General features: G+C 40.3%; 3 long non-coding RNA genes across 4 annotated transcripts in view; 2 read left to right on the top strand and 1 right to left on the bottom strand.

The window, feature by feature from the left end:
- Positions 1-12,289, top strand: part of LOC138857332 (uncharacterized) — a 247,497-nt gene that overhangs the window by 140,103 nt on the left and 95,105 nt on the right. The gene's annotated exons all lie outside the window — the stretch shown is intronic.
- LOC118681300 (uncharacterized) overlaps positions 1-12,289 on the top strand; it is a 98,110-nt gene that overhangs the window by 64,048 nt on the left and 21,773 nt on the right. The window lies entirely within an intron of this gene.
- On the bottom strand, positions 8,133-9,294 carry LOC118681301 (uncharacterized). The gene is made up of 2 exons (XR_011396574.1): positions 8,652-9,294; positions 8,133-8,587 (listed from the first exon to the last, which is right to left on the bottom strand). It is a non-coding gene; the product is annotated as an uncharacterized lncRNA (long non-coding RNA).

Genomic DNA, 12,289 nt, shown 5'->3' on the forward strand with positions numbered 1-12,289 from the left:
GTGAACATGGATGGCGATCCTCACATGTGCATTTGAGAGCTCTACCGCCTTCGTGTGTGTGCCTACGCTCCCTGCTTGTAAAGAGCTTCAATGTAATTTTGTGCATTTTTTTTCATTTACCATCTGTTGTTGTATTTCTCATTGTGGTTGTTGTTGTCACGTATACATTTGCTATGCGTTTGGGGCAATGACCGTCAAAAATTTGCTGCTGCTGCTGCGTGTTCGTCTTACGAGATCAGCACTTCATCATTGCAGCCGAAATGAGAAACAACAAATTAAGCAAAATAGCAACAGTAAGCACCGTTCGGCTGTAACAAAGCAGCAATGCTTGTAAATACAAGTAAATAAAAATCAAACTCAATGTTGTTGTTAAATATTATTTCAGCGAAACGCTGCATGTTTTCATATGTCTCCAAGTATCTGCTCATCTCACAGATTAAAAGCAACTACATACATACGTTCATAAATAAATATGTATATAGCATTTGCAGAGGTGCTGGGGAACTTAAATGCCTGTACTATCTCTCGTTTGCATAGGAAACCTGAATGAGATCAGCAGGTTTGCGATTGTTGTGCAATTCAATCCAATATAGAAACATGAGTTTGTAAATACATATACGTGTACAATCGCATATAGCTTGGTTGAAAAGTTTCTGTGCTCGAAATGAAAAAATGCAGTTGTTTGGTACGAAATATAATATATTGTTTTAATCAGTATAATCTCCCTTAACTTCAATATACTTATTCCAATGATCTTCCAATAATTTTATGCCATCCATATGACATAATGACTTTCCGGAAGCTCTGCAAAATACCCGTCTACGGCTCTAATACTTGTAGCTTCTTCCTTCGCCGTAAAACGCTTGCTACGAAGGAATTGTTTCAGGTTTATGGTAATTCAAATATGGTGAATACGGTGGATGCTCAAGCAATTCGTAGTTTAATTCGTTGATAACATCTTTGTGCGCTGGTGCATTATCTTGTGGAAAAATGATTTTTTGTGCTGCAAACCAGGTCTTTTCTCACGAAGTTTTACATCCAGCTGATCCAAATGGCTGCAATAATACTCAGAGTTGATTTTTTAACCTTTCTGCAGATAATCAATCAACAAAGTTTCTTTTGCATCCCAAAAAACTGATGCCATAACCATAAATGATGCAAGAAATCGGTTTTATTCTGCTTAAAACGCTCGAAATTATGCTGAGAAATTTGTTTTCAATCCAGTTTTTGTTGAATTGTTAACGTGTGCGTCACTAACTTTCCAAACAGCATTTGTAAAATAAGAAGTACTCGTTCGTCTGAGATGCCTATGGCATTAGCAATTTCACGCTTAGACAAACTTGGATCTTCACTAACAATATTACGCACTTGCTCAATGATTTCTGGTGTTCTTGCGGTTTTTGGTCGTCCTTCGCGTGGATCGTCTGCAAGCCTAGTACGATCACGTTTAAATTCACTAGCCCAAAATTCAACGGTGCGTTTTGAAGGTGACGACTCCTAATATACTTCTAACATTTTGCTCAAACATTTTCTTTGCTTTTAAAGCTTTCGAAACAAAGAATCTAATCACTGCACGATATTAAATTTTTTGCATATTAAAAAAATACTCTGACACATCAACTTCAAATTGCTTGTAAACAAAGAATTAATAGACGGAATGACTTGTAACTTCGCATGTGTTCTCACGAAAGATGTACTAACTTGAGGAAAAAAATTGGAGCTAGTAGTACTATTTCTTGGTAAGACCAATCAACTTTTCAACCAACCTGCAGGTATTTACAAAAGTATACGATTGTATATACCTATATTATTCAAGCTAAGCACCAACAATATTTTGGTGTGCTTTTACTCAGAACATTTTAAGGATTAATTGAATAAAGATTTATGATTCCCTAAAAATATAAAAAGCCATACATGGTTACATACATGGCGACATTTCAACACTTGTTCTTTCGTAAATGTTTTTAAGTGCAGCCATCTAGTGTTCGACCTGTCAGCACAAACGGGGCCAATCGCACATCCCATTCGATAGATCGACTTTACGCTCTTTGATACTAGAAATTTCGGGGTTATCTGTCCAAACTCACTATTCAGACCGGGTGCGCATCGATTTGCTGCGCAGCAACCGCAAGAGGCCAGTTGGCAACAACTGTCGGCTAACAGCTCTAAGCTGAAGAAACAACCAAGAAAAACGCCAGAAAGTGGATAATTTCATTAACAGCAAAACAAAAACAAGTGCAAAATGATCAACAACACTTTTTCGTGTTGCCACATGCAACGCTGCCGTGTGGCGTTGAGTTGTGGCTGCCGCAACGACGTGTGAAGCCGACAAGCCGACACACAAGCGCAAGAGCACTCGCATACTTTCCTGTTCCTTGTTTACCGTTATGCGCCGTTTCATAGCATACCTTTTGCTTTTATTTGCTTAGCATAAATATTACGTAAGTCCAACTGCCGCCACCTTAATGGCCATCAACACCACTGGCCGCAACAAAATGCAAACAACACTTTGGTGTTGTTGTGTGTTGCAACGTCTGCCCTGGTTGCACGCATTGCGTTGACAAGCAGCTGTCATATGCAACATGAGTACCGCATCAATGGACGCCAAGGAATGTAGCCTTAGAACTGTGGCACATACAACGTGGCAGGATAATAACAGCGAAAAGTGGCAAAACAGGTGCATATTGCAACATTCAAACTAGTTGCCACGTTGCCACTAACGCCACACAAATACAGGTGAAAAGCCAAAAGGCAAAACATCCGCACTACAATAAAGCGAAGATGTAAGCAACCGCGTGGCAAGCACACACAACCTAATGAGCCGACAATAAATACTAATTTATTTGGGTATTAATTACTTTGCCACAACGCCGTCTAATTGAAATTAAGCATTTGTGGCGTAACACACGCTTAACTAGATGGTCTTTATTGGCACGTAGTGGATAACGGAGTTAGTCGAGCGCCTTTGTTGCGATTATTTGTGGCATGAATGTGCTGCTAATTGCAACACATTAAATTTAATGAGATTGCTGTGCAATCAGCTGCGCTTAGTGCCGCACGACCGCCGTCGCAACTTGCTTACTGTTCATATTAGCAACTATCATATAATCTATTTGCTGCACTTGCAACAACAACACATTAAAACTCACTCCAACAGGCTGCAACAACTGCAGCGCCAATCGGATGAGCATAAAAGTCAGCGCAGCATTGCACAATAAAAACGTTGGGTAATGAAGTGGCTGCTAAGCTGAAATTCGCTATGCGTGCAACAACAGTATGAACTAGCTATGAAGCTAATATAAAACCACACACACAGCAATATGCATGCAAGCCAAGTGGAGAACTCTGTACTATTGACTCCATTCACACTGCAGCAATTGCCCAAACCTCGACTTCATCTATCAACCGTGACCCTGACAGGCAGCAAAACAACAAACGCCATTTCACAATGCCAGCCCTGCTCCTACGCGCGCTGCGGTGCAACATGCCACACGACCTTAGCTCCGCGTCAACATGTTGAGCTTCCGTCCGTTTTGCCATCTAAAAATGGCGATTTTCTAGTATAATATGGCTTGGCGCCGGATACGATGTGTGGCACGTGGCATGCAGCATTCGGGATGCTGCACGTTAGCGCTTTTAGGTGCCGGCTTCGTCGTACGATGCAGTTTAGTTTTTGTTCGCAGCTGACAGCCACAACAATTGCATATGCTGTGTGGCTGTGTGTGTGTTTCTGAGTGTGTTGGCGTCAAGTGTTTCCTTTGTTCTTGGCATTTGTGGCATTCGTTTGTTCTTTTGCTATTTTCATGCTATTTTCTACTCGCTCTAAAGTGCCACTATTGAGTGCCTTGGCGTTATTGTTGTTGCTGCTGCTGCTGGCGGTATTTACGGCCAAGTGTTTGTCCGCATCACCTTTCTGAGCATCAAATCGCGCGCAAAATTGTTAGGCGTTTTTTCCGTTGTGAAATTTCCGCCACTTTGAATTTTGTTTATTTCTGTTAATTCGCCTGTTTTTGTTGTGCTTTGTGCCATAACAGTTATGCGGCTGCTGTGTTGTTGAAGCTTGTTGAAGTTTCTATTACTATTTGAGTTGCGCATTGTTTGATTGCACTCGTTGTTGAGCTTTTGTTGTTTTAATTTGATTTTTATCGCCATAGAAGCGAAATTATATTCATAGTGTTAAGAATCAAAAGTGTTTAATCCGTTTTAAATTAGTTCGTAGCTCCAGCCTCTGAGGTAAGGGCGATTTCTATAGGTATTCCGATTTATAGCTCACTTCGAACATAACTGTTATATATATGGTATCAATAAAAGTCTTTTATAAGCTTTTAATTAAATATCAGCTGAAAGTAATTTTATTTATTCTTGTGTAATTAGAAAACTAAAAGAAAAACGAATTCAATAAAATGTGTCGCATATGCGAGATTTGAGTATTTTCTAATCAACTTTGGTGTGTGAATCTTTATTTTAATATTTGTTATAATAGACGAACTCAAAAAATTAAATATCATCAAAATCGATTCAGTCGTTCTTGAGTGAAGGATTTTGTTATTAACCCGAAATTGTCGTCGTAAGTCTAAGAGTACAAGTATTTAAGGCTGTTGCAAGAATGGTGATTTCGACGAAGTCCATATCCCTATATGTTGCTCGCTTCTCACTTGCAAACTTTATTTAGTAAAAGAAGCTTATGCTGAGAGTAATTTTGAGCTCCTTATTACGATAATGCAAGTACAGATTACAGGCAGGAAGACAAAAGAACCGAATGTGAGTACTGGACCAGGTACTTATATCACTATTAAGTGATAAACCCCAAATGATGGCTTTCATTTTCTGAAATCACAATCACTAGGAGACAGAATATGTATTTTGAAGTGGGATAATTTATAAAATTAAAATATAGCTGTACATTTTTTTACAACAAAGAAACTAAATTTAAATAATTAATATTCACACATCTAAATTAAATATATTTTGGAGGGCCAGTATATCGGAAAATCTAAAATGCATCATGCAATATCATCAAGAAAACCGAAATAGTATATTATTTTGATTACAGTACACTACATCATGACATAAAATTATGTACAAAATTTTAAGAGATTCTACAGTTAGATATTACCAAGTTATAACCAAAATTCAAATTTTTTCCCAAAAGGAGTAGTTTCTTTTATACTCGTATATCGTTTTTTCCCTCTCCTAAACTTATGGAAATTGGTGTTAAATTATTTCGCATTTTAAGTGCCGATATGGCAATATAAGGTAAGGTCATATACTCTAAGCTTATAATTAAATAAGAATCCCCGTGATCAGACTACACATATGGGAGTATTAATATTAGAATCGGGCTTATATGGATATGCTCGATTGGAATTTTTGGTTTGCATTCCCCGTTAATCCTACTTGTGGTTCGTGACTTCGCTTCGTCAGTCCACCAATATGTTTACAAAAAACTAAACTAAGTTTAATCTATTTGAAAATGCATTTGTTCAGATAATAATACTTAATGCTTATTTAGAAGCGTTATGTTGGCAGCAAAGCGAAATCTGGGTACCTTGGGACCACCGAAAAAATTAAATATTGCTTGTACTGATGATAACCAGAGCAAAGTTTTGGAACACAACATAATAGTTAATAACCAACATGGGCGGCAACCCTTCGAAGGCTTTGAAAAGTTCAACTTACCACTTCAATTGGCATCTTCGCCCGCGATATCCAAATCGTGAATGGCTTTGTGTACTCGGTACGTCCTGATTAATCGCTCGGTGTGCTGCACTATCTGACACTATCGATTAACTTAGATTCACTAAATTCAAGTTTTGAGACTTTCACTCTTCTACACTTCTCTCAATTCAACAAGTTTGCTCTTCGTTTTAAGTACCTCAGGTTTCTTTTCACATTTGTTTATGCGTTCGAAATGTTCGAATCGAAGACAATATTTTTTAAAGCACTTTTATTTTTAACAATTAATTCCATTGTTTGAGACCCTACAATTGCATTGTGACTTTTAGCATGCCACATCAGCAATTTTCGAACAGTTCCAAATGGGCGCTCCTTATTTTCGAAACTACTCTAACTTTCACTGTTCACTGTTCGGTAATATTACAAACCGATTTTCTTTTCTGAAAATCTGGGACTTCAACATTTTTTTCACTTGCATATTTTCACATTTATTGGCTGTTCTATACTTGGAAAAAAATCCAATTGCTTGCAGTGTTTACTACTTTGATTTTACTGGGATCGCTCGGATACAAGGTAAGCTCCAAAAACACGACCAATCCGAAAGCTCACTGATGTTCATCTAAACTGTTCTGAACTATTTCAAAATTATTTTGGGTACAAGTTTTGGATCTCCGTGTTGAGTATAGTCGTTTGATTGCATTGTCGTGCGTTTCAGCGTCGCGCCGCCGTTGTTGTATCTGTTGCTGCTATAGCCGTGTCTGCCGTCCGTGGTTTGAACAAACCAAGTTAAGCTGAGCGCCAAGCTAAGTTGCGTTGCAGTTGTGCCGCTGCAGCCGCTTCCGCGCGCTTAGTGACCGCGCGCAGAGCCGATTTGCAGCAAGCTGGGAACCGATGCGAACCGAGCTGCTGTTCTGCAGAGATCGCCGTGCATACGCCGTAGTCATGCAGGGTCCGAGCGGTGGTGCGCTGTCTGTGGTATGCCCCGCACCGTCTCATATCTCGAGGATGTGCATGTATGCGTGCGCTCTGCGGTTGTGTTGTCAATGTTGTCGCCGTTGATGTTGTTGACGTTGCAGGCTTTGATTTTTTCCTTTGCACTTTTTGCTACTGTGTTTTTGGATTTCGGCATTTCTCCTGCCACCATTTCGTGCATATAAGTGAAGCAGAAAAATAAAAATCAATCAGTAGGCCCATACATAGCACCGTTGCAGTCTGTCCTCCAGCACGGAGCGGCCTAGCTAACTCTCCACTCAAACTCGAGCGGAATGACGAAACTCAATATTTTCGGTGAGTGCGACATACATACATATGTATACATATTCATATGAGTGTGTTGTACAATTTTATGCCACATCTTCTATCTCCGGCCCTTCACTATGGCGTAATCGCACACGGTTGCATATGCGCGCTCCACATTATCCTCGCTTCTCTATCGAGTGCAATTGGCGAGTACTGAAAAAACCGAAAAAGTATTAAAAATATAAAAATCAAACAAAACCTGACCAATCACACCAAAAACATGAAAAAACTTAATTGAAACCATATAAAAATTTTGTTATGCGCCTGCAACACCGCCGTGTTCCTTGCTAAGCGTCCTGCAGCGTGCGCTGCTGCAGTTTACGGCGCTGCCTTCACATACGCCTCTGCTATTCACCTTCTCGCATGTTAGTTTAGCGCAATAAATAAAAATGTGCGCCCCGAAACGGGAGCAATGGAGCGGCAGTGAGGCAGAGAGCGTCAAGCCGAGCCAAAAAAAAAAAATAAAAAAAACAAAAAAAGGAAATCACAAACGAAATGCGCGTCGAAAAAGTGATATAAGATAAAGCAAAACTAAAAATAAAAAGTGCAAGCTTCGACGTACATGTTGCAGCGGGATGAGAGCAATTGCCGCTGTTGTAGGGTGGACGGACGCGGCGTAAGCGCGGAAAGCGTGGCGTTCTCGAACAGCTGTGTGCGTGCTCGCTGCACTGGTCGCTGGTCGCTGGTCGACGATAAGGATACGCGTTGCATTGGTCGTTTTCGCGGTGGTTGTGGTGTCGCAGTCGCTGTTGCTGTCGTGCACTTTTTCGGCAACCTAACGTACGCTCACACATGCACACTCACACGCTCCACCACATTTACGCACATGAGAGCACCAAAAAGTGCATTGCAAAAAGACAAATGGAATATGGCTGTGCAGATTTTTTTCAAAGCAGCCCCTATCAGCGACACAACAAAAAGACACTGCATTCCCAACCCCCAGTGTGGGGACTCTGCCGGCGTCGACAAAGCTTTCGCTGCTGCTTAGCCGCTTAACAGTGGAGAAAATCAAACAAAAAGGAAGCGCATTTAATCGAATTCGAATTCAAATTCAAAACAGCGTAGAAATCATACAAATTTTGCTTGCATGGCAAATGTGACAGCTGTGATTCTATTTGCAATATTTGCATCATTTGGTGGCAAACAAACACTGTCCGTCAATTGACTTTTGTCATTTTATATTTTCGTTTGCATATTAGTTTTTCTTATTTTAGTTGCAGTGCCGTAGTAGCGGCTTAGACGGCAACGAATTTTAATAGACTATTGGGGCTTGGGAGGACCAAAAGTTCAACGGCCAGTAACAATGTGTTCCAATACGAAGCCATACATTTTTACTTTTCAAATACTGAACTCCGATTACTTGTTTTAATTTAAATACAAGGTCAAACCACACATCGGGTCCAAGGATGTCTATGGAATTTACCGTGGACGTGAGTAGAAACTCATGCTTCAGCTGTTCGGTGGCATACGAATATCTAGTAGCACGAGTGCTACGTACATTTTGATTATGATAACAGCAATAGCTGCAGCGAATAATTTTGGTGGAATAATGAATATCTTCTTAGCCAACAGAGAAAACAGCGTGCTGAGGTTTCGCTAGACTGGAAATTTCCTAAGTGATAATTTGAAAAATATCTTATTAATTTTTTTTTTATATGACAATGATAATAGCTTACGTTCTTTTCAGTTCCGTGAGTTCCGTAGTATTGTTATGTATGCTAGGGTACACATTATCGATATTCTCCCTGGGGTTATTCCGATGTCTGCATATATTGTTGTCAACCAACTCGACAAGTGTGGTTTGAATTTGGCGTATTCGCTAGTTGTCGCTGTAATATTTGAAACTCACAATGTCTATGGACTGGTATTTTTTACTATTAATCTGATAAACGAAAAGGCGCATTAACAGAGCCCGCTAATTATTGCTACTTATAAGTATAAAAGTATGACTAATTTAATTTTGAGTTATTATGATGAGAAGAAATCTGTCTGCGCCCACTGTCTCCAACTCATTATATCTATTTAGTTAGTTATATATTTTTACAATGGCACTCGTACGCATCGCGAACATAAACACACTTTTCAAATCCTCCTTCAATGCAACAACTATGCATGCACAAGCGAGACTCATTTGCCAATTCAGTCATGCAAAACTGCACCAACAACAATAATGATTGCAACAAAAAACCATCAAAACAAAACTACACCAAATAAAATCAAACCCTCTCCTCCCTCGACATAAAGCAAAAAATGACAAAATAAAATCAAAACAAAACAAAAACAGGCCTAAAAATAAAAATCGAACAAACATCGATCATGCTTGCTCGCTCTAATTGGCATGCTCTCCTACTCGCCTACGCACCGCGAAGCACTACGACAGTCAACTACACACACACACATTTGAACGCACACTTATGTGGAGACTAGATGTCGTGCGACGCAAACGGCCACAGCTGGCCGCTGGAGCTCGGCCGAGTCGTGGGCCGCGAGCAAATGCCGCTGCCCCACCGCCAATGCTTTGCATTCTATTCGCTTTTTTATTTTGCCCTTGCTGTTGTTGTTAATGTTGTTGACGCTTTTTCCACAAAACTTGTAGGCTTTTTTGTGAATTTTCGTGCTGCCTGCACGATGACATTGAACGCGGCGGTAAGCGAGGCGACGGGATGGGCGCTCGATTGGCGGAATGCTCTATCGGCTGCAGTCGGCGATGTGTGCAAATTCACATGCATGCACGCGTGTGTATGTGTTAGTGTGATTGTGCAAAATAGAAAAAGTAAAAAAATCACAAAAAGTTCTCCTATTAAATTTTTTTGTTTATTTGCTTTTTGTGTCACGCACACAAATGCACTTGTACGCATCCGGAATGCACACGCACACAAATAGAGTAATGCTGCAACCAACCCCAGTGCAGTCGGGCTGTTTGCAAACAACCCCAGTGAAAGGCCGCGCGCCACTTGCCACTCGCCATGCACACGGCCGATGCTGCAATGCATGCAACAAACAGCAACAACAAAGCTGCACTTGCCGACCATCGCTACTAGTGTAGAGCAAGGGATGATGGCGCGCGCGGAAGCAACCGCGGAAAATGCAAATAAAAAAGGCGCGAAATAAGGGCAAAACAACGAAAATTCGCAAATAAAATAAAAATCAAAATAAAAGTGTGACATGGAAATTATATAAAAATGCGCTAAACACACACGCACGCAAGCACGTGGACATGTGATTGTGAGCTCACGCACGCATAACGCATTGTTGTTAGGCGACAACGGCCTATATATAGGCGCGGGGTGGTGCTGGGCGCTATCCGTAGGGTCAGCGCGGCGGTAGGTGGCGGCGAATTGATGCGTCGAATGGACATTCTGCTACAGACATGCAACATGGAATATTTTCAGCGTGCGCATCCACAGACAAACAACTTGTCAGTGCGCGTGGATACGTATGCCTATAGGAGAATGGCTGTGTACTTGTATGTGTGTGGAGTGTTTGATTAATAGACGTAATGATTAAAAATGGAATAATATTTGTATATGTAGACGAGTCCTGGTGGATTCTGGCGGGCGGCAGCGTCGCAGATGGAGGCGTGTGGGTGGAGGATGCGTTGATGAGTTTCCGAATGTATGTGGAAAAATACCGTAATGCACTTACACATTTATAAAGCAAAAAATAAAAATAAAATACTAAAATGAAATAATAAAAAAACGACGCAGCGCATTTTTATAAATGATAATCAACTGCTAAGCCGACAGACCCAATAGCAACAACAACAACTGGCATACCAAGTTTCAAGCACTCATGCATGCAACAGCATTTAGTATATAGGCGTAGATGCAACAGAATCCGGTGCGCAACAGTGCAGTGTGGATATGTGTGCGTATTGCAACAACGATTGAAATGAGTTGCCGAATCTGTTGGCCGAAAATAAAAAGGCCGCGTGCGCTAGAATGAGAACGCAAATTACCGAAAAAAGGAAAGGAAAGCAAAATATGATTCGCGTTTGCCATTGCCAGCCTAAGCCAGTGCCAGGCCCGACGGTCGTAGGCCGCGCCAGCGGAGCCTGCTGCACATAGACTCAGCAGCGCTTGGTTGGCTGCCCACCAGTTAGCTGCAACAGTGCGGTGCCCCATGGTGCGGCGGGAGGCCAGTCTATTGTTGCTGTACTAACATAAAAAAAATAAATAAAAACTGACAAAAAATACATAAATTGAAATAAAACTATCGAAAATGTTGACGCATTACACAAATGTATTGGTGCGCGTGATATATAAATCTATGGTATATACTGAACTGATTTGTATGACTGTGTAATAACTGTTTTATGTCTGTTGTGCGTTTTGCATTTAACCAGCTCCGTTCAACTTAACTAAGTCAACGCCAAATTGCAAAGCGCTTCGCCCGCTACTCTCACATCAACCGCTAGTCGTTGAACTCTGTATGCGTGTATCCGTTTCCGTAGACCCAAATAACGATTTGTTATTAGTCCTTTCAATCTACTATCTTAATTACTATAGTATTTGGAAGAGCAACAAATAATGGAAAAGATATTTGCCACATGACCATTTCTCAATAAAACTTTACTGCTTGTGTAAAATATATAAATGAAGAAAATTTTCTTTTTAAGGCACGATTTCACTAAAGCGACAAAATTGTTTAAAAAGTGAAATCTAATATTAGACAACTCTAGAAGCCACAAGTGGTGAAAACACCATTTAATTTTGACCCGGCTTGCTTAAATTCTAAATTCTATTTTAAATTAATATTACTCCATTAAGTCTCGTCTTGAAGACAACAATTTCATGAAGAAGCAAAAAAATCAATGACATTATCATCGATCCAATTTGCACCTCTCTTTCTTTTCAGCATACACGCCGTTATCTTGCCAATAAGGAGACAAACGTTAGTTTATAATTGGTCCATCGCAACTAGATTATTAACATAGATCATTGACGTGCCATTTACCTATAAGAATAGTTTAACCGCTCTATGTTGCATCATCTTGCTGGAACTATTTATCTCTTCTGCAGGTGTTGAAAAGTATGATAATAACTTTTTCTGGAGTCGCACTCCAAATCCACATACGTTAAGTAAAATTTTCATGATTTTCACACTTTGTACCGATGTAAACATATGCAATTTGACAGCTGATTTGACAGATATCCCTCTACGAAATCCATACAAGAAACTGCTGATGGGTTCACCAATACTCTCACATGTATTATGCCAGTACTGACAGTAAAATGATTGTCAATTTTTGCGTTTTACGTCGAAAGGGGACAGCATACATTTCCATAGAAGTATCGAGAAGTTGTGAAACAGC

This window comes from Bactrocera oleae, chromosome 5, assembly GCF_042242935.1.
Source record: "Bactrocera oleae isolate idBacOlea1 chromosome 5, idBacOlea1, whole genome shotgun sequence".
In the NCBI taxonomy this organism is placed as follows: Eukaryota; Metazoa; Arthropoda; class Insecta; order Diptera; family Tephritidae; genus Bactrocera; species Bactrocera oleae.